This window comes from Geotrypetes seraphini, chromosome 1 (genome assembly GCF_902459505.1).
Source record: "Geotrypetes seraphini chromosome 1, aGeoSer1.1, whole genome shotgun sequence".
In the NCBI taxonomy this organism is placed as follows: Eukaryota; Metazoa; Chordata; class Amphibia; order Gymnophiona; family Dermophiidae; genus Geotrypetes; species Geotrypetes seraphini.
The window spans coordinates 421,329,931-421,355,891 of NC_047084.1; positions in this window are offsets into that span (position 1 = coordinate 421,329,931).

A 25,961-nucleotide genomic window follows, 5' to 3' on the forward strand; every position below is an offset into this window, starting at 1 on the left:
AATCAAATCTACTAAATGTGGAATGGTAGTTTCAGGATTCCTCAAATGAAGCAAAATATCATCAGCTTAAGCAGAGACCTTATATTCCTGACCTGCATAAGGAATACCCTGAATCTCCTTTGCCTGCTGAATAGCCAATAACAAGTGTTCCAGAACAATATCAAACAGTAATGGAGATATTGGACATCCTTGTCTAACTCCTCTCTCTAGACAAAAACTTTCAGAAAAAGTATTATTAATATATAATCTGGCAGAAGGGGAACTATACAAGGTTTGAATCATTTGTATAAATCTGGAACCAATACCAAACCAATCCATTGCTTGATACTTGAAGGTCCATTCCACACGATCAAAGGCCTTCTCTGTATCCAAAGATACAGAGAAGGCTGGCTCTTCCATGACTTTTGTTAAATTTAACATTGTTTTGATCTTTGATGTGTAAATGAATAAAAATAAATAAATAAAAATTTAACATGTGGAAAGCCAGTCTGGTATTGTTTGAAGAATGTTTTTGAACAATGAACCCCGTTTGGTGCATACCAATAATATAAGGGAGAGCCTTGGTCAAGTGTAAAGCCAATAACTTAGGCAGAAGTTTTCCATCTACATTAATCAAAGAAATAGGCTTGTATTTTGAAACCAACATGAGATCTTTATTTGGCTTCAGTAAAACAATAAAGATTCTGCCATACTTTGATTGATATACTTTATGAGACTGAATTGAGACACTCTTTTAAATCAGATATGATCTCCCCCAACACAAGCTAAGTCAGGATAGGAAGAGGGGTAGGATGATAATATATTTAAAAGCTTGTTAGCCTTCTTCCACATTTCTTTGACATTGGATGAAATACTACGAATTACTTTTATCAAATTAAATGTTGGATGTATGTTTTATCAATTACCCTTTGGTGCAGAATTTTTTGATTATGATTCAGATGATTGAAACCCTAAATATGGATTTACAGATCTGCAGTTCCTTGGCTATATCATTATACCTATTGATCACTTTCAAGAGGCACAAGTTTGATTTAAAAAAATAAATAAATTATTGTCCATAACAACAATTGAAATATTTAAGATACTTAATTCATCCACCCTTGTTTTTTGGGCCATCCTCTACTTGCTATCTTATTCTGAGACATCTATAAGATAAGGGGTGATTCATAATTTATTTTATACTCAGGTGTGGTGGTTAGACCATTTTAAATTTTACTTTAATGTTGTGATTAAGACTGACTTTCAATAATTTCTGGATTTGATTCCTAGAGGATGCTGAGGTATATTGCTTCAATTAGTTAAGGGAATGAATTTTTTTTATATAATATTTTGACTGTAGTCAACTCATGAAGCCACACTGTAGCTCCATTAAAAAAAAAAAAATAGGGCTATTACCAAAATAAGACGGATTCCTTAGATTTTATCTAGACAAGTAAAAACTGAGGCAAGTAGAATATAAAAGCAGTTGTCAATCCTTGTAAAAGCAATAGAGATGCCTATTTTACTAAAAAAATACAGGTTTCATTTAGAGGCCTTTTTACTATAAAGCAGAAAAATTTGCAATTACTCTAACTCCCTCTTTAAAAAAAAGTGTAGCATGGTTTCTAGTAACGGCTGTGGTGTTAACAGCTCCGACGTTCATAAAATTCCTATGAGCGTAGGAGCTGTTACCGCTGCGATCAGTGTTAAAATCCACACCACACTTTTGTAAAAAGGTGGGGAGGTAAATGTGGGATATTATTTCATGGTAGTTGCACATTTAATGCAGTATGTATTGAGAGCTTTTCTATTAATTCTATTAATAGAAATTAAATAGTATTCTTACTAAATTTATTTGGCTGGGTAAATCTGCAAGAATTGCTTTAGTATCTTTACAAAAAACAACTGCCGGGGGGGGGGGGGGGGAGAGGTAAATATTCCCAATTTTTATACGAACCATCAAGCCTATATAATGTGAAAGAATCATCCCCGAGCTCATGGAAAATCTTCCAGATTGGCTCAGAGCCTGGTGTCATCAAGAAGGCTTCAGGTACATAGGAGGATGGGGAAATACATGGAAGGACAAGAAGCTATATTGCACTGATGGGCTACATATTACTACAGCAGGAAAAAGAAACCTTGCAGAGAAATTTAGACAATATTTTTCCAGGCATTTAAACTAGAAGGTGGGGGTGGTGTATGTACAAAGGACAATTATAGAGACCACCCCCGGCAAAAGAAAAGATGTGATAGTAGTAAAGGCTGCAACATAAGCAATATCAGCAACTCATTTCTTAGTATTGCAACGGAAAGTGAAACGACACAAAAATCCATACGAAAAAGGAGATTATCGCTGAAAAATAGCTGGAAAGCGATGACCACAAATGCTCGCAGTCTAAGCAACAAAGTTCATGATCTGCAAGCCCTGATATTAGAGGCAGATCTAGATATTGTTGCTATCACAGAGACATGGTTCAGTGAATCACATGGATGGGATGCAAACATACCGGGATATAATCTTTTTAGGAAGGACAGAGATGGTCATAAAGGTGGAGGAGTAGCTCTCTATGTAAAGATCAATATCCAAGCGACCGAAATGCAAGGGACCTGGGGAGAGTAAGAAGCGATATGGATTGCTCTGAAAAGAGAAGATGAAACTTCTATCTACGTGGGTGTAGTCTACAGACCTCCTACTCAATCGCAGCAAATTGATAAGGATCTGATTGTGGATATCCAAAAGTTTGGAAGGAAAGAGGAGGTTCTGCTGTTGGGAGATTTCAACCTGCCGGATGCGGACTGGAATGTTCCGTCTGCGGAATCGGAAAGAAGTAGGGAGATTGTGGATGCCTTTCAAGAGGCTCTGCTCAGACAAATGGTGACGGAACCCACAAGGGAAAAAGCGATATTGGATCTGGTCCTCACAAATGGAGAGAGTATCTCTAATGTTCGAGTGGGTGCTCACCTGGGTAGTAGCGATCATCAAACGGTTTGGTTTGATATAACGGCTAAAGTGGAGAGCGGCCGCACGATACTTAAAGTCCTAGATTTCAAACGTACGGACTTTAATGCAATGGGAAAGTACCTGAAGAAAGAACTGTTAGGATGGGAGGACATAAGAGAAGTGGAAAGACAGTGGTCTAAGCTGAAAGGAGCGATAAAAATGGCTACGGACCTTTATGTGAAGAAAATCAATAAAAACAAAAGAAAAAGGAAGCCGATATGGTTCTCCAACCTAGTGGCTGAGAAAATAAAGGCAAAAGAGTTGGCGTTCATGAAATATAAAAAAACCCAAGAAGAGGAGAGCAGAAAGGACTACAGGGTGAAACTGAAAGAAGCCAAGAGAGAGATACGTTTGGCGAAGGCACAGGCGGAAGAACAAATGGCTAAAAATGTAAAAAAGGGAGATAAAAATTTTTTCAGATATATTAGTGAAAGGAGGAAGATAAAAAATGGAATTGCTAGGCTAAAAGATGCTGGGAACAAATATGTGGAGAGTGATGAGGAGAAAGCAAATGTGCTAAACAAATACTTCTGTTCTGTGTTCACAGAAGAAAATCCTGGAGAAGGACCGAGATTGTCCGGCAAAGTTACACGAGAAAATGGAGTAGATTCTGCGCCGTTCACGGAGGAGGGTGTTTATGAGCAACTTGAAAAACTGAAGGTGGACAAAGCGATGGGACCAGACGGGATCCATCCCAGGATACTAAGGGAACTCAGAGAGGTTCTGGCGAGTCCTATTAAAGACTTGTTCAACAAATCTCTGGAGACGGGAGTGATTCCTGGGGATTGGAGGAGAGCGGATGTGGTCCCTATTCATAAAAGTGGTCACAGGGATGAAGCAGGAAACTACAGGCCGGTGAGCCTCACTTCAGTTGTTGGAAAAATAATGGAAGTGTTGCTGAAAGAAAGGATAGTGTATTTCCTTGAATCTAATGGGTTACAGGATCCGAGGCAACATGGCTTTACAAAAGGTAAATCGTGCCAAACAAACCTGATTGAATTTTTTGATTGGGTGACCAGAGAGCTGGATCGAGGACATATGCTAGATGTAATTTATTTGGATTTCAGCAAAGCCTTTGATACAGTTCCTCATAGGAGGCTGTTGAACAAACTTGAAGGGCTGAAGTTAGGACCCAAAGTGGTGAACTGGGTCAGAAACTGGCTGTCGGACAGACGCCAGAGGGTGGTGGTTAATGGAAGTAGCTCGAAGGAAGGAAAGGTGACTAGTGGAGTCCCTCAGGGTTCGGTGCTGGGGCCAATCCTGTTCAATATGTATGTAAGTGACATTGCTGAAGGGTTAGAAGGAAAAGTGTGCCTTTTTGCATATGATACCAAGATTTGTAACAGAGTAGGCACCGAAGAGGGAGTGGAAAATATGAAAAAGGATCTGCAAAAGTTAGAGGAATGGTCTAATGCCTGGCAACTAAAATTCAATGCAAAGAAATGCAGAGTAATGCATTTGGGGATTAATAATAGGAAGGAACCGTATATGCTGGGAGGAGAGAAGCTGATATGCACGGACGGGGAGAGGGACCTTGGGGTGATAGTGTCCGAAGATCTAAAGGCGAAAAAACAGTGTGACAAGGCAGTGGCTGCTGCCAGAAGGATTCTGGGCTGTATAAAGAGAGGCGTAGTCAGTAGAAGAAAGAAGGTGTTGATGCCCCTGTACAGGTCATTGGTGGTGCCCCACTTGGAGTATTGTGTTCAGTTTTGGAGACCGTATTTGGCGAAAGACGTAAGAAGACTTGAGGCGGTCCAGAGGAGGGCGACGAAAATGATAGGAGACTTGCACCAGAAGACATATGAGGAGAGACTGGAAGCCCTGAATATGTATACCCTAGAGGAAAGGAGAGACAGGGGAGATATGATTCAGACGTTCAAATACTTAAAGGGTATTAACGTAGAACAAAATCTTTTCCAGAGAAAGGAAAATGGTAAAACCAGAGGACATAATTTGAGGTTGAGGGGTGGTAGATTCAGGGGCAATGTTAGGAAATTCTACTTTAAGGAGAGGGTGGTGGATGCCTGGAATGCGCTCCCGAGAGAGGTGGTGGAGAGTAAAACTGTGACTGAGTTCAAAGAAGCGTGGGATGAACACAGAAGATTTAGAATCAGAAAATAATATTAAAGATTGAACTAGGCCAGTTACTGGGCAGACTTGTACGGTCTGTGTCTGTGTATGGCCATTTGGAGGAGGATGGGCAGGGGAGGGCTTCAATGGCTGGGAGGGTGTAGATGGGCTGGAGTAAGTCTTAACAGAGATTTCGGCAGTTGGAACCCAAGCACAGTACCGGGTAAAGCTTTGGATTCTCGCCCAGAAATAGCTAAGAAGAAAAAAAAAAAAAAATAATAATTTTTAATTGAATCAGGTTGGGCAGACTGGATGGACCATTCGGGTCTTTATCTGCCGTCATCTACTATGTTACTATGTTTGGTTGGAATGGCAACTCCTGACTCCATTAAATTTGGGTCACATCTTAAGTATCAAGTTACCTAGGCTGTATAAGGACAATAGAACTTTATTAGACACATGGCAGACATTAAAATTAATAATTTAACACCTATTCCGATTCATAAATCCACCTATCAGTCCCTTTGGTTGAACTCCAAGATTCAAATTGGCAGGTTTAAGGTCATTTGGAAGCATTGGATGCAGGCAGGCATACGTACTCTGGGAAAGCTGCTTAACTTATCTGGTCACTTTGGATACCTTCTTGTGACTTAGACCTGGTTTTAAATGGCCTAAGTCACAACGTCCAAGTTTCGTCTAGGCAGAATTGTAAAACTTTCGATTATACATGCAGTACGACCAAGGGCTCCTTTTACGAAGCTACGTTAGTGGATTTAGCGCGTGCAACTTTTCATCATGCACTAACCCCCACACTGGCCAAAAAACTACTGCCTGCTCAAGAGGAGGCAGTAGCGGCTAGCGCAGTTGGCGGTTTAGCGCACGCTATTATGCGTATTAAACCACTAGCGCGGCTTTGTAAAAGGAGCCCTAAGTCTAGGATAGCCCACATCCTGCCCTCACCTCTCCTCCTAAAACGCTCCTTTTATCTTTGGGCGTACTGCAGCACTGTGAAGGCCTAAGTCATTTTTAGATACGTCTAAAACCCTGTTTGATTATCGGCACTTGGACGATTTGTCTCAATGATCGTCTAAATGCCGGTTTAGGACGGTTTTTAGATGAATTTCCGTTTCGATTATGAGCCCCATACCGTATGATCCATTCTTTATTTTCTTTGTGAAATGGTGCTTGTTGATATTTTTGAATATTGCACTTAACCACATCAGCAAGAGCCAGCCACATTTAACTGGATATTCAATGCCAGTGTCCAGTGGTAGTCAAAAAAAAAAAAAGCCGACTGCTTCTGGCTGAATATTTAGCCCTTAGTAATATCTCTCATTGTCTAACCCTCAACTATAGGTAAACTAACCCTTGCCCTCACTTGAAATATAATATACATGTACACTGAGATCCTTAACTTCACTCAGGCAGCAAGCCTTCTCATCACTCCTGGACTCCAAGTCGGTGTCACAGCTGGCACTGGGATCAGCACTGGTTGAATGTACAAGGCTATGCAGATAGTATACCTCCAGTGACGTACCAAGAGGGGGGGAGGTCTGCCCCAGGTGCAAGCCCTAAGGGGGTGCTCCCGGCCTTGAAGCCGTTGGCGTCTGGTTCCCCCCCCCCGAAGCCCGACATCTGGATTCTCCTTCCGGCCCTCCCCCCCCGCCGCACCGTTTGCGGTGGATAAGCAGCCTGCAGCGGGATCGCGATGCCAGCGATCCATGCGCTGCTTCCTCTGCCATGGTCCCGCCCCTCCTCTGACATCAGAGGAGGGGTGGGACCGTGGCAGAGGAAGCAGCGCCGAAGCAGCGCAGGGTTAGCTGGCATCGCGATCTTGCTGTGGGCTGCTTTTTTACCGTAGGTGGTGCGGGGAGGCCAGGGGGATAAGCGGTCCTTCAGGGTTGGGGGCGAGCAGTCCTTCGGGGTGGGGTGGGGCATCAGGCCTTCAGGGTGGGGCGGGCAGGCAGGCCTTCAAGGGGGGAGATAGGTCTTCAAGGAGGGGGACAGGCAGGCCTTCAAGGGGGACAGGCAAGCAGGCCTTCAAGCGGGGGGATAGACCTTCAAGGGAGGGGACAGGCAGGCAGGCCTTCAAGGGGCAGCAGGCTTCGGGGGGTGCAGGCCTTCAAGGGGGGGACAGGCCTTTAGGGGTGGGATGCAGACCTTTAAGGGGGGACAGGCCTTCAGAGGAGGGGGGACCCTTGTGTAGAAGTACACGGAGGGAAGGGGGGGTTCAAAGAGATGTGCATATGTCAGACTTTGGGTGGGAAGAAATAAAGGGTCTGAAAATAAAGGAGAGGGAGAGAGATAATGGACCATGGTTTTTAGGGAGGGAAGGAACAGAAAAGGAGAGAAGTTGAACACAAGGGATGGTGTAGAGGGGGGATAGAGATACTGTATAGGAGAGTAGTTGGGAAAAGAAAGGGAGAGATGGTGGACCCTGGAGTGGTGGGGAAGGAGGGAGAGATGCTGGATGAAAGGGTAGTTAAGAAAAGGTGGATCTGAGGAGGGAGATGAAAAAAAGGAAAGATGCCAGACCTCTCGGGGAGGAAAGGGAAATGGGGAGGACAGAGATGGCAGATGGATGGTTAGCATGCAGAAAGAAGGAAGAAGGAGACCCTGGCAAGCAGGTTATTAGAAGACAACCAGAGCCTTGGACCAATAAGATTTGAAAAATAACCAGACAACAAAAGGTAGAAAAACTAATTTTATTTTCTGTTTTGTGATTACAATATGTCAGATTTGAAATGTGTATCCTGCCAGAGCTGGTGTTAGACCGCAAACGTGAGCTAGGATTTAACAGAGAGAGGAAAAGTCCTTTTTATTTCTTTATTTTATTATTTTTTATTATTTTTTTTATTATTTATTTATTATTATTTTATTAACCACAGCGCCAGTGTGGTTAGGAGAAGCCTTCAAGGGGGAGGACAGGCCTTCAGGGTTGGGATGTAGACCTTTAAGGGGAGGGCGGCCCTGGTGTAGAAGTACACAGAGGGAAGGGGAGGGGTTCAAAGAGACGTGCATATGTCGGGGTGGGAAGAAATAATGGGTATGAAAATAGAGAAGAGGGAGAGAGATGATGGACCATGGGTTTTAGGGAAGGTAGGAACAGAAAGGGGGCCTCTCCCCCCCCCTTAAGACCTGCATCCCCCCAAATGCCTGTCCCCCCCCTTGAAGGCCTGCCTGCCTGCCTGTTCCCCTTGAAGACCTGCCCCCCCTTGAAGGCCTGTCCCTCCCTTGAAGGCATGTCCCCCTGAAGACCTGTCTCTCTCCCCACAAGGCCTGCCTGCCCGCCCCATCCTGAAGACCTGTTGCCCCCCTTAAAGGTCTGCATCCCACCCCTGAAGGCCTGTCCACCCCTTGAAGGCCTGCACCCCTCGAAGGCCTGCACCCCTCCGAAGGCCTGCCTGTTCCCCTTGAAGGCCTGTCCCTCCCTTGAAGGCATGTCCCCCCGAAGGCCTGTCTCCCCCCCAAGGCCTGCCTGCCCGCCTCACCCTGAAGGCCTTTGCCCTCCTTAAAGGTCTGCATCCCACCCATGAAGGCCTGTCCCCCTCTTGAAGGCCTGCACCCTCCCCCGAAGGTCTGCCTGCCTGTCCCTCCCTTGAAGGCCTGTCCCCCTGAAGGCCTGTCTCCCTCTCCCCCAAGGCCTGCCTGGCAGCCCCACCCTGAAGGCCTGCTGCCCCCCCTCCGAAGGACCACTCGCCCCCCACCACCTCGAAGGACCGCTCATCCGCCCAGCTTCCCTGCACCATTTACCTGAAGCAGCCTGCAGCAAGATCGCGATGTCAGCGATCTTTGCGCTGCTTTGGCTCTGTTTCCTCCACCGTGGTCCCACCCCTCCTCTGACATCAGAGGAGGGGGCGGGACTGTGGCAGAGGAAACAGCCGAAGAAGCGCAAAGATCGCTGGCATCGCGATCTTGCTGCAGGCTGCTTCAGGTAAATGGTGCGGGGAGGCCGAGGGGGGAGGAATCCAGATGCAAGACGTCGGGGCTGAACGGACGCAGGGGGGGAACCGGACTGGGAGCACCCCCTCAGAGCTTGCACCCGGGGACGGATCGCCCCCTCCGCCCCCCCATTAGTACGCCACTGCATTAGGCTATATAGTGATTGAAAGAAAAAACCAGACCTTTACACATTTTTGCACTATATGGTGGATGTATGAGAAGATTCATATTTCCTGCACAGCTAAATCCTTGTGAAGTTACCTTGTTCTTTCTGTATTTGACATCTAGCAAGGTCTCTGTTTGGAAGGAAAGATCTAAGTTTAAAAATGAAGTGGCCAGAAGTTATGGTAAAAGCAGATAGCGTTGCTGGTTTTAAGAAAGGTTTGGACAAATTCCTGGAAAAAAAGTCCATAGTCTGTTATTAAGACATGGGGTAAGTGTCTGCTTGCCCTGGATCAGTAGCATGGAATGTTGCTACTCTTTGGGTTTTGACTAGGTACTAGTGACCTGGTTTGGTTACCATGAAAATGGGTTACTGGGCATGATGGACCATTGGTCTGACCCTGTTAGGCTATTCTTATGTTATGTTCTCATCTGTAGGGGCCTTTGTTTTCACTTCTTATTTTAATGTATTTTTTTTCTGGGAACTTATCAGTGTTTTTTATAATGGGAACAAAAATTGAAGAGAATTAATGTGTGTGGAATGGGGGGTAACTAATTTCTTCAGCTAAATAATTCAGTCCACCTCAACCAGACATAGGAGAACTCATGCACCATTCACACACCCTCCAACCAAAAACATCAAAAGAAAAAAAACTGTTCGACAACCTCCTAGCCATTCGAGCTGCAACACTCGACCCCTAACTCTACAACCTATTGACCTCGACCACAGACTATAAAACCTTCAAATAGAGAATGACACGGTGAAAAAATTGGTCCCCGTCACCGCCCCGTCCCCGTCTCACCATCCCCGTCACCGCCCCGTCCCCGTCTCACCATCCCCGTCACCGCCCCGTCCCCGTCTCACCATCCTCTTCACCGCCCCGTCACCGCCACTGCCACCCCATTCACCGCCCCGTCACCGCCACTGCAATCCCATTCACTTTTCTTTATTTACGTATAAAGGAAACATTCTTTAAAACTTTAAAACTTTAAAACTTAGTTAAATATTAGTTAATAACTATACAAAAACAAAACACGCAGAGAAAAAAATTAATTAATATAAATTCTCAAAACTGACACATTTTGATCACTAAATTTAAAATAGTTATTTTTCATACAGTTTTTCAATCACTAATCTTCCACCACCCCTGAGGCTAGCAATGCAAAAACAAACACGACATGTACTTTAAATGCTTACAAAGTCCCACCTCTTTACTAGAGATCTTACTGAGCTCCTTCAAACCCCCAAGCTCCCATCCCATACACCTCATTTGGGCCAAAAGGATTTCCGAAAGTACTTTAGCCCAAAGAATGTAGGGCCTCCCTTTAGGTACAATTATTCCAAGGAACCCCAATGGCCAAAATTAGAACCCATGAAGGGACACAGAGCGTAGAAGTCTGCTTGGTGTTCTCTTTAAGTCTCAACTACTGGAGTTGCCATTGAAGCATATTCTAATCTGTCTTGCCATACATGAGACACACACTGTAGAAATCTGCCTGACTTTGTTCTAATGTTCCAACTACTGAAATTGCTGTTGAAGCCCTATCTAACACATCCTAATCTGTCTTACCACACATGGAACAAAGACCATAGAAGTCTGTTCAACACTGGCCTTACTGTAGTTCCTCACAGCCAGAGTCGCTGTATAAGCAGTGCTGCAAGTCTCCCCTCCCCCCAGCGATCACGGCAGGAGGGCACCCAACCCCTCCTGTAGACCCCCCCCAACGGCCCTCCCGACAATCGCAGCAGAAGGGTACCCAACCCCTCCTGCCGGTCCTCCCAATGGCCTCCCCTAAGATCGCCGGCAGGAGGGTACCCAACCCCTCCTGCTGGACCCCCCCCCCAACGAACCCTCCCACCCCGGAACCCCCTTAGTCTTACTTTCCAAGTTGGACCGGACGGCTCCTCACACGTATGGCCAGCAGGCTTGCCTCCGTCCAAATGAGGCGGGCCCGCCCCTACCCTGCCCAACCAACAGGATCCTAGGGCCTGATTGGTCTAGGCACCTAAAGCCACTCCCGCTATAGGAGGGGCCTTAGGTGCTTGGGCCAATCAGGCCCTAGGATCCTGTGGGTTAGGCAGGGGAGGGTAGGGGCGGGCCCGCCTCATTTGGACGGAGGCAGGCCTGCTGGCCAGACGAGCGAGGAGCTGTCCGGTCCAACTTGGAAAGTAAGACTAAGGGGGTTCCGGGGTGGGAGGGTTCGTTGGGGGGGGGGTCCAGCAGGAGGGGTTGGGTACCCTCCTGCCGGCGATCTTAGGGGAGGCCATTGGGAGGACCGGCAGGAGGGGTTGGGTACCCTTCTGCTGCGATTGTCGGGAGGGCCGTTGGGGGGGTCTACAGGAGGGGTTGGGTGCCCTCCTGCCGTGATCGCTGCCTAACCCACAGGATCCTAGGGCCTGATTGGCCCAAGCACCTAAGGCCCCTCCTATAGCGGGAGTGGCTTTAGGTGCCTAGACCAATCAGGCCCTAGGATCCTGTGGGTTGGGCAGGGTAGGGGCGGGCCCGCCTCATTTGGACGGAGGCAGGCCTGCTGGCCAGACGAGCGAGGAGCTGTCCAGTCCAATTTGGAAAGTAAGACTAAGGGGGTTCCGGGGTGGGAGGGTTCGTTGGGGGGGGGGGTCCAGCAGGAGGGGTTGGGTACCCTCCTGCCGGCGATCTTAGGGGAGGCCATTGGGAGGACCGGCAGGAGGGGTTGGGTACCCTTCTGCTGCGATTGTCGGGAGGGGTTGATCTGACAAATGAGGAGCACGGTGAAACACAGGTAAATAGCGGTTCCTAGAAGGGGGTACATTGGCCCGCGGGGACAAACCTGTTCACCGTTTCCGCGGTCGGTGAATGGCCTTGTCCCCGTCACCGCAGCGACTGCTAGTTTTCTTCCCCGTTTTCGGCGGTGACCCGCGGCTTAAATGCGGTGGCCGCGGGTAAACCGTCACCGTGTCATTCTCTACCTTCAAAAAAGAAATAAAAATCCTTCTATTCAAAAAACACATAAAACCGAACTAACACAATCAGAACTGTCCCAAGCATTACCTGTAATTACTCCATATGTACTTCTGATGTCATGACAATTCAGACATAATTTATGTTATGTTATGTTTGGAATAATGGTTACATATATGAGGTTCAATAAAAGAAAATTTTCACTGCCTGTTTCTATTCTGACCATTTATTCCGTTTCATGATTATTACAAAAAATATATTTTTACATTGGGGGGTGTCAAAAAATATTGGGTCCCGGGTGCCACATACCCTAGGTACTATCAATAAATGTTCAAAAAGTATGTCTGGATCAATATAAGATTTTAATAACTTATAATAAGTTCAAAAAGGACACCTCAGCCCCACCACTCCACCGCATGTAATATTTTTTATAGCGGGAAGCAAATTGTGGTGCTTCATCATTGGCTGTCACTTTTTGTTTTTGCACTATTGTTTTTTGTTTTTTTTTTATATATATATATGTGTATTTTCTTTTAAATCTCAATAATTTAAAGAAATAAATATTTCCTTAACACTAAACATTCTCAGTGTCATAGTGTATAGTTTAAAAGTAAGTAGTACTTATCTCAGCCAACACCTAGGGAGTCTGACCCGACATGTTTCACACAACCAAGTGTTTTATCAAGGGTCTCCCTGTGAAATATAAAGCAAAGGGTGTCATATATACTTAAATGTCACCCCTCCCCTATCTAAAACTTATTAGAAAATTATATATTCGCATATATTTAACCTTACACTCACCAAAGCTGCCGCTGTCATCCGACTCCATAACTAAGTGAGAAAAGATGGCGGCGGCGGCCCTGATCCAGAGTTTAAATCCTCCCTCTCAAACAACTATAGTAAACGCCCCTTGCAGTTCATTGGTCCAAAAATAGGTTACATCAGGGAACCCCATTCTAATTCGCTGTTCAGGCCATGAGGCTCAACTGTGTCAAGTGAAAAAATAAGCACCGTCCACATGCCCCATGATGTCCCCCCATCACCCCCTCGTCGGGGCGAATACCATACCTTTGGAAGTTGCATTTTTGACCTCGCCCCGACGAGGGGGTGATGGGGGGACATCATGGGGCATGTGGACGGTGCCAGTGGTGCCCCTCCACCATCCAAACATGTTACTGATTGTAACACCCAGGGGGTGATTTACATTATTCTTTGTCCATGTGACCTCATATACGTGGGTCGAACGAGTAGGAAAATCAAAACACGGTTAACAGAACATAAATCCCGCATAGTTAATAGCACGTTGCAGGCCCCCTTAGTAGACCATTGGCTGAGGGTGGGACATACTATTGCGGACTTGAGATGGCGTGTCACAAAGAAAGTGACAGGGTGGGATGGGGGATGTGACCAGGTTAAACTTAATGAAAACGAGCAAAGGCTTATTTTTTCACTTGACACAGTTGAGCCTCATGGCCTGAACAGCGAATTAGAATGGGGTTCCCTGATGTAACCTATTTTTGGACCAATGAACTGCAGGGGGCGTTTACTGTAGTTGTTTGAGAGGGAGGATTTAAACTCTGGATCAGGGACGCCGCCGCCATCTTTTCTCACTTAGATATGGAGTCGGATGACAGCGGCAGCTTTGGTGAGTGTAAGGTTAAATATATGCGAATATATAATTTTCTAATAAGTTTTAGATAGGGGAGGGGTGACATTTAAGTATATATGACACCCTTTGCTTTATATTTCACAGGGAGACCCTTGATAAAACACTTGGTTGTGTGAAACATGTCGGGTCAGACTCCCTAGGTGTTGGCTGAGATAAGTACTACTTACTTTTAAACTATACACTATGACACTGAGAATGTTTAGTGTTAAGGAAATATTTATTTCTTTAAATTATTGAGATTTAAAAGAAAATACACATATATATATATAAAAAATAACAAAAAACAATAGTGCAAAAACAAAAGTGACAGCCAATGATTAAGCACCACAATTTGCTTCCCGCTATAAAAAATATTACATGCGGTGGAGTGGTGGGGCTGAGGTGTCCTTTTTGAACTTATTATAAGTTATTAAAATCTTATATTGATCCAGACATACTTTTTGAACATTTATTGATAGTGCTTTTGGACTGGATAAAACATTTATTTAAACCACATTGCCATTGTTTATGCGACATACCCTAGGTACGCCACTGTATACCTTAGAACCGCAGCATGTCTCAGTGTCTCTGGTATGTTATGAGAAGGCTGGCTCATTGTTGAAGCACTAGATGCTGTAAGCAAGCAGTTTGTCTTGGTCACTAGTCTTACCCCCTCTTTTACAAAAGGTGTGCTAAGCACTTTAGCACGTGCTAATCAATTTAGTGCACATTAAATGCTAACGTGCCCATTATAGTCTATGGACGCGTTGGCGTTTAGCATGTGCTAAATTGATTAGCATGCACTAAATCAGTTAGCCCGTGCTAAATCGGCTACTGCACCTTAGTAAAAAGGACCTGTTAATTGTTGCCGAGATGCTGCTCCTGACTGGATCTTACTCAGTACAGCACATTATTTGTACTCTGGTTAGGTAGACCTTTGAGCATTAGGCATTTAGGTATGAAAATTACTTTGATATACTACATCTTGCAAAGAACAAGATCTCTCTTAGCAAACTTTACTATATGCCATATTTACCATACTATGTCTGACATACTGTGTCGGCCATGCTTCAAGCTTTCATACCTGTCTGCCATACAATGTCTACTGCTCCATGTCTCAACCAAGGGGTTGACCTGTAGAGTCCACAGATAAAATGAAGAATCTGAAACAAAAGGCTGTGGAAAGCAATGTTGCTGATGTAGACTTTATAATAATAATAATAATAACTTTAATTTTCTATACCGCCATAGTCAGACGACTTCTAGGTGGTTCACATTGAAAGAAGGCTGAACATTCAGTGAATTACAAATGCGTGAGGGGAAAGTTAAAGAAGAAAAAAGGGTTGTAAGGGGAGGGAATGAGAGAGGGGTTGGAATTGCCTGAGAGATTGCTTCGGGATTGTAGGATGAAAAAGCATAGTGAGCGTAGATTGGTCTGTTTAGGTGATGAATTTGTCAAACAGAGTGGTTTTGATTGATTTTCGGAATGCGTTGTAGGTCTGTCTGGTTTAGTTGTATGTTGATTAATGCTATTATCCATTGGTAGTTGCTAGTGCGCTACCTTTATCTGTGCTTTGTTTTAATTGTGTTATTTTTTTTTCCTGATATATTATATAACTGTTATTGTATAGGATGATTGTTGGTTCCTATGTATAATATAATCTGTTAAGATTTGATTGTGTCTATAATATATTATATAATAATATGTTCCTTTTTATTTAATCATCTAATGTAAAATAAGTGCTAACATGAACTTCAGTTATGTTCTGAAGCAAGTGGCGGCACATCCCTATGCCACCATATGTGGGCCAATATCAGCCTTTGAAACTTTTGTTTAGCTACAAATAACCTATTTTGACCAGAATATATCAGGAATGTGTTTCATTTGAAACAAAATAGAACCTGCCAGAGAAATTTCTTATTTCACTGTTTTGTTTTTGAAACAACAACAAAAAAAATAAAATAAAATGTCATTTTTCCTTGTCAGCCTTCCTGGCCTCTGATTTGGACACTAACACATGGGGTTCTCCATCCCCCACCCCACCCCACATTCTACCTGCACCTATAGGTCTTCTTTGTTCAGAAGAGAACCCCTATCCCCAGTAATATAGTAAGTGGGTTGCGGGGGGGGGGGAGGGAGGGTCCGCACCAGGTGTGGTCTTCCTAAGGGCATGGCACCCTGCTTCCTCTCTGCCCCCCCCCCGCTCCTCTCCTTGCCACGTGCCCCTTGCCTTCCTCCATAGCTGGTTTACTTCCCCAGCGTGAAGTTGCTGCCCTTGTTGGCACTGACGCTTTCTATGATGCAACAACTTATATGACAATCCCAGCATCTATTAGATTTAGAACTGTCTAACTTTTGCAAACGAACTGGTGACGCTTTCTATGATGCAACAACTTATATGACAATCCCAGCATCTATTAGATTTAGAACTGTCTAACTTTTGCAAACGAACTGGAGGTCCAAAAAATCCTATGCAACAAGAAAAACCAAGATTGTCTCACAATGCTGACGTTGTACATTTCAACCTCCAAGTCCAAATTTGTGGCCATCGAGATGCAGAAATATACTGCTTTATCTCCATGCTCCAAATATCTCTAAGACTATTGTTTGTTTGTTTTTTATTCAAGCATTCAGAAATTAATTTATACCATCTGGTGGCCTGCTGTCCTAAAAGATCTGTCTGGAAGCATAGGATCTGCAAACTAAAATTTTTAAATTTGGCCAATCAGGGAACCCACTCTGAATGGCCTGCTTCAACTGCAACCATCTATAATTTAGAGTCTTTAAAATACCAAATGATTGTTGCAGTCGTGAAAAATCAAGCAGCCTCCCATTAGATAACATCATCTAATGTACAAATACCTACCTGCATCCAATTTTTCCATGAGATCACAGCACCGTCTATTTGAATCTTGAAGTTTAACCATAAGGAATGAAAAGTAGATTTCTCCAATGGAACATCTGTTAATTTATCAATAAATTTCAAAGTTTTCCAAGTGTCCAATAGAATAATATTGTCCTTAGCATATCTAGGCAATTTGATACTCAACACATGAGATAGTCGCATTGCCAGATTCCCCATTGCCCCAGATACATTAGATAGATTGTGAGCCTACCAGGACAGTCAGAGAACAATGCTTGAGTACCTGAATAAATTCATGTAATCCATTCTGAGCTCCCCTGAGAGAACGGTATAGAAAATTGAATAAATAAGAGTTGACAGTACCAGATTTTACAATACAAGATATTTCTATTTTTCTGTCTATGCTGCATCTCTATTTCAGGTGAAAATGCTACTTAAAACTATTAAATTAGGTAGCAGTATGGTGCCTACCACTACTTAACTAATGGGGTTGTTTAGAGAATTTGTTCCTAAGGCTTGTGGAGAGTGGACCTTACAGTATACTAATTGAATATTATGTGAGCCCTTACCACCTACAAAATGGGTGATGATAAAAGCTGATGCAGTAATTTAAAAAAAGTGGCTGCAAGTTAATGGACAATCATACAAAAGCAAAGCAAATATCACTATAATAGCCAACGGTAGTTTATATTATGGGGTAGGAAAAGCCTCAGAATTAAGGTGCTAAATGTCTCCTCAAATGAGAAGCTTTTTCATGCTCCCACTCTAATCATTGGCACAAAAACCTCCGCATTGCTCTGTTCATTATTTATTTATATTATCTTCCTATTTTTTTCTTGTTTTAAATATATAAAAAAACAGCTTCAAAATTATTGCGATCTGAGAGGCGGCTGCTGAGAGACTGAACTGTCAGGACGTTTTGAGAGACAGGAGACTATAGACTGAGGACTTGAAGGGCTGAAAGCACAAGACTGAGATAAGTGGAAATCTGAATATAAAATACTAATAATACTGCTTATTCACTACTGACTATTGGCTGTGTGGTAAACAAAAGAATTTGAAAATCTAAAAATCTATGGAAAGCTGTTCATAATAATTTGAAGCTGGTTTTTATATATTAAAATATAGCAAGATAATATGAAGTTAAATAACTAAGGGGTCCTTTTACTAAGGCACGGTAACTGATTTAGTGCACGCTAAATGCTATGGGGCTCATAATTGAAAGAGAAAAACGTCCAAAAACCGGCCTAAGTCGGCACTTGGATGAACATTTCCCAAATACGTCCAAGTGCCGATAATAAAAACGGGTTTTGGACATATTTCTAAACGACCTAGGCCTTCATAGTGCCGCTGAACGACCAAAGCTAAATGGGGCATTTCGGGAGGAATTGGGGCATTTCGGGGCATTTCGGGAGGAACTCCTGTCGAGGGCAGGAGTTGGGCGGGACGTGGGTTGGCTTAGACTTAATTGTGCTGCATGTATAAAGTTATACAGGCTGGGATCGACGGAACTTGGACATTGTGATTTAGACCATGTAAAACATGGTCTAAGTCACAAAAACCCACCTAAAGTCACCAGATAAACACTGAAATTGCATAAAACAGACCCCCACACACTACCCCATTGATCACCGACCCTCCCACCCCCATAAAAATATTAATTACACTTTTAAAATTCAGCCTCCAGACCATCACCTGGCCTCCTGGCATAGGAAAGTCTAGTCGTCCAGCACAGAGGCAGCTTAAGTTGGCTTGGGGGTGGGTTAGGAACCCATAGAGAGGAGGGCCCATGCCCATAAGCACCTGTAATCACTGCCTTGATATTGAAACATGTGCATGGCCCTATACACCCCCAACCCTTTTTTACTGGCATATAAGTGGCTCCTGCAGCCATAAGGGCTATTGGAGTGGTAGATAAGTGGGTCTAGGGGATTCTGGAGGTGGTTTAGAGGCTCACCATGACCTATAAGAGAGCTGTAGTGAGGAGAAGACATGGCACCCTTTTTGTGAAGTTCACAGAAGTGCCCTGTAAGGTACCCCACTATTTAGGTGGCATGTCTGGGTGTTCAGTCCATCACTTTGCAGACCCCTCCCACGTCCAACAGGGCTTGTTCTAGGCTTTTTTGACTTGGATAAAAAGTTGGACGGAAATGTGGTATAAAGATGGTCAATTTAGCGGCTTAGATGATCAGATCGGCAGGACGTATAATTAGACGATTTTCGAAACAAAAAAAAATTTTGGATGTATTTTTCTAAAATGTGTCCTAGGCTGTTTTTTACTTTGAATGACTTGCGACTTAGATGAAAATGGACTTAGATGTCCCTTTCGATTATGGCCCTCCATGGCACCCATAGAATATAATGGGTGCCTTAGCATTTAATGTGTGCTAATCTTTAGCGTGTTCTAAATCGGTAAGCGTAAAAGGACCCCTAAATAATGAAAAAATTAATGAACAGAGCAATGGGGAGGTTTTTATGCCAATGGTTGAAGTGAAGTCACACTATCCTCTATTATATAGATTCCCAATAACTATACTCAGAGTGTAACAACAGGAACAAAGTATATAGGAAATACTCCAAGTATAAAGAGCTGTTTCAAAAGTCCAAAGAAAAAAATTACCCGCGCATGCACTTTTAAAATGGTGTGATCCCTGCTGCCGTGATTTCTGATCCATGGAAGTATTCTTCAGCACGCGGCGCGGCTTCCTAAGTCTTCAGGCTTGAGCGTTGGCTTGCCGCACGCGTCCCTACCTCCCAATTCCGAGCGGTGGCTTGCAGCACGCGCCCTGGCTTTTAAAATCTTCAGGCACGAGCGGCAGCTTGCCGCACATGCCACAACTTCCCAAAGCCAAGCGCCCTAGCTTTTAAAATATTCAGGCGTGAACGTCAGCTTGCCGCATGCGCCCCGACCTCCAAACCCCATGCCGGCATCTATTTCTCTGCCTCCTCCCTCTAGCCTGCTCACCCACTCGCAGCATTTAACTGAAAAGCGCTGCGCTGTGCTGCCACTGGCCTCACCGTCTTCTCTCCTCTGCGGCCCACCCTCTCACAACTTCCTGTTTCCGCTAGGGTAGGCCACAGTGGAGAAAAGACACTGAGGCCAGCAACAGCACGGTGCAGCGCTTTTCTTTGAGGCAAGTAGATTTCTGTGGGGCGTATGCACAGGGGAAGCGGGAAAGGGGTGCTGCTGGATGGGGGAGGGAAAAGGAAGGGAACAGGGGGAGCAGGCAAGGGGTGGGTGCACAGGGAAGGGGGGAATGCTGCTGCTGCACAGGGAAGGGGGGAATGCTGCTGCACAGGGAAGGGGGAATGCTGTTGCTGCTACACAGGGAAGGGGGGAATGCTGCTGTTGCTGCACAGGGAAGTGGGGGAGGGGAAGGGAAAGGGGGCCTGGGAGCAATCTTGGTTTGCTTTGGGGGGAGACAAAAGGGGGCCATGGAGAGAGACAGAAAGATAGGCAGGCAGCACACGAGAATGAAAGACAGACACACAGAAAGACAGCAGGCAGGGAGAGAGACAGAAAGAAAGAAAGACAGACAGACAAAGGGGGCCAGGGAGAGAGACAGACAGAAAGAAAGACAGACAGTGGGAGGGAGAAAGACAAAGAAAGGAAGAAAGAGACAGGAGCAGGGAGAGACACAGAAAGAAAGAAAGACAGACATATTCTAGCACCCATTAATGTAACGGGCTTAAACACTAGTATATATATATATATATATATATATATATATATATATTGTGGTGGGGCCAGGGATAAGCCTAGCGCTGGCAACCCGGCTCCCGCCCCAGGCGCAGGACGGAGCGTTCCCTGGAGGATTCCCGCTGGATAATCCCAGTAGAAAATACAATACACTGCTCACTTTGTAAAGTTCAGATTTTTCTTTTTATTATCCCTAGTTCAAGGCACTGGGTCTTAAGTAGTCCCTCTTGGCTGAGTGGACTTGAAACAAATAATTCATTAGCAATGCTTCTCCTTTGTGAGAGAGTCCAAACTGCCCTTCAGGCAAATAAAGCAAAAATATACAAAAACGCTTTCTTTCAGGCTGCAGCAGTTGTAAGAACATAAGAACATAAGAAGTTGCCTCCACTGAGTCAGACCAGAGGTCCATCTCGCCCAGCGGTCCGCTCCCGTGGTGGCCCACCAGGTCCGTGACCTGTGAAGTGGTTTTTGCCCACTTTTATAACTTACCTCTAGTTCTATCTCTACCCTTCAATCCCCCTATCCTCTAGGAACCTATCCAAAACTTCCTTGAACCCCTGTAAAGTGCTCTGGCCTATCACCTGTGCCTGAGGATACTTCAGGAAGCTCTTACCACCTGACCCACCTGAAGTATAATGCCCCCACTACCCTTGTGCTCCTGGGGTAGGGGCTGGGGAACCCACCCAAAAGTCCCCACCCAAAAGTTCCCCTATTCAGGGCTATGTAAGTCAGGTCACTGAATTCCCGTTCAGGCTTTTCTTGGAAGTTAATTAGGATTCCCACCTCCTTCACTCTCTCTGCAAGGCCTATCTCTCGGGCTCTAATTGACCCATTCACACTTCCTTACAATCCTGCCTAAGGGAGAAAGAAGGCTGCACAGAAAGTTAACTTTAATTCCCCTCCCCCATTCATTACCTCATTGACTGTAATTAGATAGGAGATCCCAGGCTGCCAGACTGCACTCCATTTCACTTCCTTCAGAGACCTCTATATCTATCTCCATTAGGGACTCCCCGCTCTCTGAGGCTGGATAGGAATTCCCTTCAGGGGCAGCTACCGGCCAGCCCTGCTCTGGAAGCCTTTCTCCTTCCCTTGAGCTTCTGCCTGGGAGCCAGAAGTTTGTTAATTCGTGAGGGCTGTAGGGCAGCCTGTTCTTTAGCCCTGGACTGGGAAAGAAAACTCCCAGCTGTTTCCCTCCTGCTCTGCACGGCCCGTCTCTCTCTTGCAGTTCCTGAGTTCCCCCGAGTGTTCCCAGGTGTGTTGGTTTTATGCTGCAGGCTGTTCCCACTCTCTCTCTGGGTTCGTCTTGCCTGTCAGCTCCGCCCCTTTCCTTAACCCTTCCTGGGCTAGTTTTCTTTACCAGAGGCTTTACTGGAGAACTGCCCAAGGAATTATAAAAGGGATTATAGTGCCCTAAATCAGATATTGTGGTGTCTGCCCTTCTCTCTCTGCCTTGCCCTGCCTGTTGGCTCTTTGTAATAGGAACAGGGTTAATGGGCAGCTTCCTGGGCTTAGGAATAGGGGCAGCCCTTTGCATGGCAGGGTTTAAAACCGGAGCTTCCCTGTCACAATATATACTAGTATATATATGTATCCGGTAGGTTGAAATCTCCCAACAGCAGCACCTCCTCTTTCCTTCCAAACTTTTGGATATCCACAATCAGATCCTTATTAATTTGCTGCAATTGATTCTGAGGTCTGTAGAGTACACCCACATAGATTGAAGTTCCATCTTCTCTTTTCACAGCGATCCATATCACTTCTTCCTCTCCCCAGGTCCCTTGCATTTCAGTCACTTGGATATTGATCTCCTTAGGTGAGGAAGCTCCATAATCTTCTTTCACAACATCTCGTATGATAAATACACATCTGAAAAAAATGGCACCTTGAACATTGTTCCAAATAACCCAAAGTTGTCCTACTTCTGCCTGAAATTGTGGACATTTCTGAGTACTTTAGTTTTTAACAGGATGAGGATCCAGTGCATCAAGTTCTCAAAACAGTTGAGCCCTTAATTAACAAAACCCAAAGTTTATTGAGCCTACATCTCAGTGGCATAGAGGACTTCGTGAATGTGTCGAGGTAGAAGAAAGACGTTTTGAACACAAATTATGAATTAGCTAAGAAAAAAAAAATTATATTAATGTGTTTTTAAAGGTCATGCTAAATGTTTAAACAATTCCAAAGAATTTTAAAACTATTAAGGCAGGGGTGCCCAAATGGCCGATTGCGATTGACCAGTAGATCGCAAAGGCAATGCGAGTTGATCGCGTTGCTTTTGCGATCTTGTTTTTCCTGCCTCCCTGAGCCAGGCCAGGCACGTACAAGCACTGGACCCACAAGCCTTCACCTCCGACATCAATTCTGACATCGGAAAGGAAGTTCTTGGCCAGGTGAAGGCTTGTAGGTCCGACGCTTGTACGCACCAGGCCTGGCTCGGAGAAGCAGTGAGAAATCAGTGTGGTGGCTTGGGGGGCAGGGAGAGAGAAAGAATTGGGTAAGTGGAGAAATTGGCACAATGGCTTGAGGGGGACAGATGGAGAGAGAAATAAAGAGAGGGCAGTGGGAGAGAGAAAGAAAGTCAGGCAGGCAGGGGGGGAAAAGAAAGACAGAAATAAAGAGGGGGCAGGGGGAAAGAATAAGAAAGAGAGAGAGAGACAGAAAGAAAATAGGGGGGGGGGGAGAAAGAAAGAAAGGCAGAAAGAAAAAAAGATTGGATTTACAGTCAGAAGAAGGAAGTACAACCAGAGACTCATGAAATCACCAGACAAAAAGGTAGTAAAAATGATTTTATTTTCAATTTAGTGATCAAAATCTGTCCTTTTTGAGAATTTATATTTGCTGTATATATTTTGCACTATGGCCCCCTTTTACTAAACCTTGATAAGGCTCCCTGTGCTAAAAACCACTATGAGCGTTGGGAGCTGCGAGGGACATTTAGCGCAGCTCCCTGCACTAAAAACTGCTATTGCGGTTTAGTAAAAGGGGAGGGGGTATATTTGTCTATTTTTGTATAGTTGTTACTGAGGTGACATTGCATATTTTAAAGTCATCTCCCTTGACCTCTGAAATAAACCCCCAAATACAAATAATTAATATTTTCTCTGCGTACAGTGTGCTTTTAAAAATTTTATTGTTGGTAGATCATTTTGATTGGTCATTTTAAAAGTAGCTTGCAAGTGAAAAAATTGTGGGCACCCCTGTATTAAGGGATTCCCCTTTTTCCAGACACCTTGTATTCTTTGTGCATACTTTTAAGTATATCATTATTCACTGAAAAGCAGTCTCATTTTTCTGTACTGTATCTCTCACCATTAGCTCACGCTGCATAGTTTTTCCTTCAGCATCTTTTATCTCATTTGAAATTTCATAACCACTTCTGAATGTTCAGCTATGCAGGTTCTCTGCATCCAGAGAAGAGCGACTAAAATGGTTAATGCGCTGTAGGAGTTGCCGTACAGTGAACGATTAGAGAAACTGGGCCTCTTCTCCCTCGAACAGAGGAGATTGAGAGGGGACATGATTGAAACATTCAAGGTACTGAAGGGAATAGACTTAGTAGATAAGGACAGGTTGTTCATCCTCTCCAAGGTAGGGAGAACGAGAGGGCACTCTCTAAAGTTAAAAGGAGATAGATTCCGTACAAACATAAGGAAGTTCTTCTTCACCCAGAGAGTGGTAGAAAACTGGAACGCTCTTCCGAAGTCTGTCATAGGGGAAAACACCCTCCAGGGATTCAAGACAAAGTTAGACAAGTTCCTACTGAACCAGAACGTACACAGGTAGGGCTAGTCTCAGTTAGGGCGCTAGTCTCAAAGGGCTACCGCATGAGCGGACTGCTGGGTACGATGGACCACTGGTCTGACCCAGTAGCGGCAAGTCTTATGTTCTTATGAATATCTATTAAAGTACAGAATGTCTTCTTGCATCTAGACATCAGCAATTGTTTTGTGTAATCTACATATACATCTGTTTGATAATATCATGAACATTGTACTATATAGTATATAAGTGTATTTTTCTTGTTTTCCAGGCCTCCTTGTACTTGCAGATCTCCAGCTATGCTAAAACATCCACCGCATGACATATTAATGTTAAGATTTGCAATGCTTGATACTCTTTTCAAATGCATATTTCTCTTTGGTTTTACAACTGAGTAACTAATTACTAGGCAAGCTTGTTGTTTTTCCCTGCAGCAAACTGAGGAACAGCCTATTCTAATTGGATTTTGTTTACTTGAAATTTTTAGATCAGTCAGAAATAAATGTTCGGATTTTGACATAGAATAGTAGCATGGTTGTCAAGTTAGTCCACTTGATATTGTTTTTAGATTTGTTTGTTTTTTTTCATTGTTGCTTATTGACCTTTATTTCTGTTCAGATTTTGACAAGCACTCATTGAAGACAGATCAGAATTCCTCAGATGAAGAGTTTGGGTTTTCTTAGTTTAAAAAAAAAAAATTGTGAATTTTACTAAATATAGCACTAAAAACAAATCTTAGCAATTGGAAAGATTTTATGGGGATTGAGTATATTACTTGGTGGAATTCTGTATGTCTCATAGCTAAGGGGTCCTTTTATCAAGCCGTGCTAGCGGGGTTAGCGTGGATATTTCATCACGCGCAAAGCCCCGTGGCAAGCAAAAAAAACTAATGCCTGGTCAATGGAGGCATTAGCAACTAGCGCGGCAGGCGGTTTAACGTGCGGTATTCCGCACGTTAAACCCCTACCGTGCTTTGATAAAAAGGACCCCCAAATTTGAAAGGGCTTTTGCTGGAAAAAAAAAAAAAGGAGGTAGTTTGCACACATATCGTAAGATATGAAACCTCTCATAAAATATAATGACGAAGCAGATTTATTTTGTTGAAATTTATTAATGTAAATCCATGCTGTTAGTTGTATGTTGATTAATGCTATTATCCATTGGTAGTTGCTTGTGCACTACCTTTATCTGTTCTTTGTTTTAATTCTATTTTTTTTTCCTGATATATTATATAACTGTTATTGTATAGGATGATTGTTGGTTCCTATGTATAATATAATCTGTTAAGATTTGATTGTGTCTATAATATATTATATAATAATATGTTCCTTTTTATTTAATCATCTAATGTAAAATAAGTGCTAACATGAACTTCAGTTATGTTCTGAAGCAAGTGGCGGCACATCCCTATGCCACCATATGTGGGCCAATATCAGCCTTTGAAACTTTTGTTTAGCTACAAATAACCTATTTTGACCAGAATATATCAGGAATGTGTTTCATTTGAAACAAAATAGAACCTGCCAGAGACATTTTTTATTTCATTGTTTTGTTTTTGAAACAACAACAACAAAAATAAAATAAAATGTCATTTTTCCTTGTCAGCCTTCCTGGCCTCTGATTTGGAGACTAACAAATGGGGTTCTCCATCCCCAACCCCACCCCACATTCTACCTGCACCTATAGGTCTTCTTTGTTCAGAAGAGATAGGATGCGGGGGGGGGGGGGGAATGGTCCACACCAGGTGCGATCTTCCTAAGGACATGGCACCCAGCTTCCTCTCTGCCCCCCCTCCGCTCCTCTCCTTGCCGCGTGCCCCTTGCCTTCTTCCATAGCTGGTTTACTTTCCCAGCATGAAGTTGCTGCCCTTGTTGGCACTGACGCTTTCTAT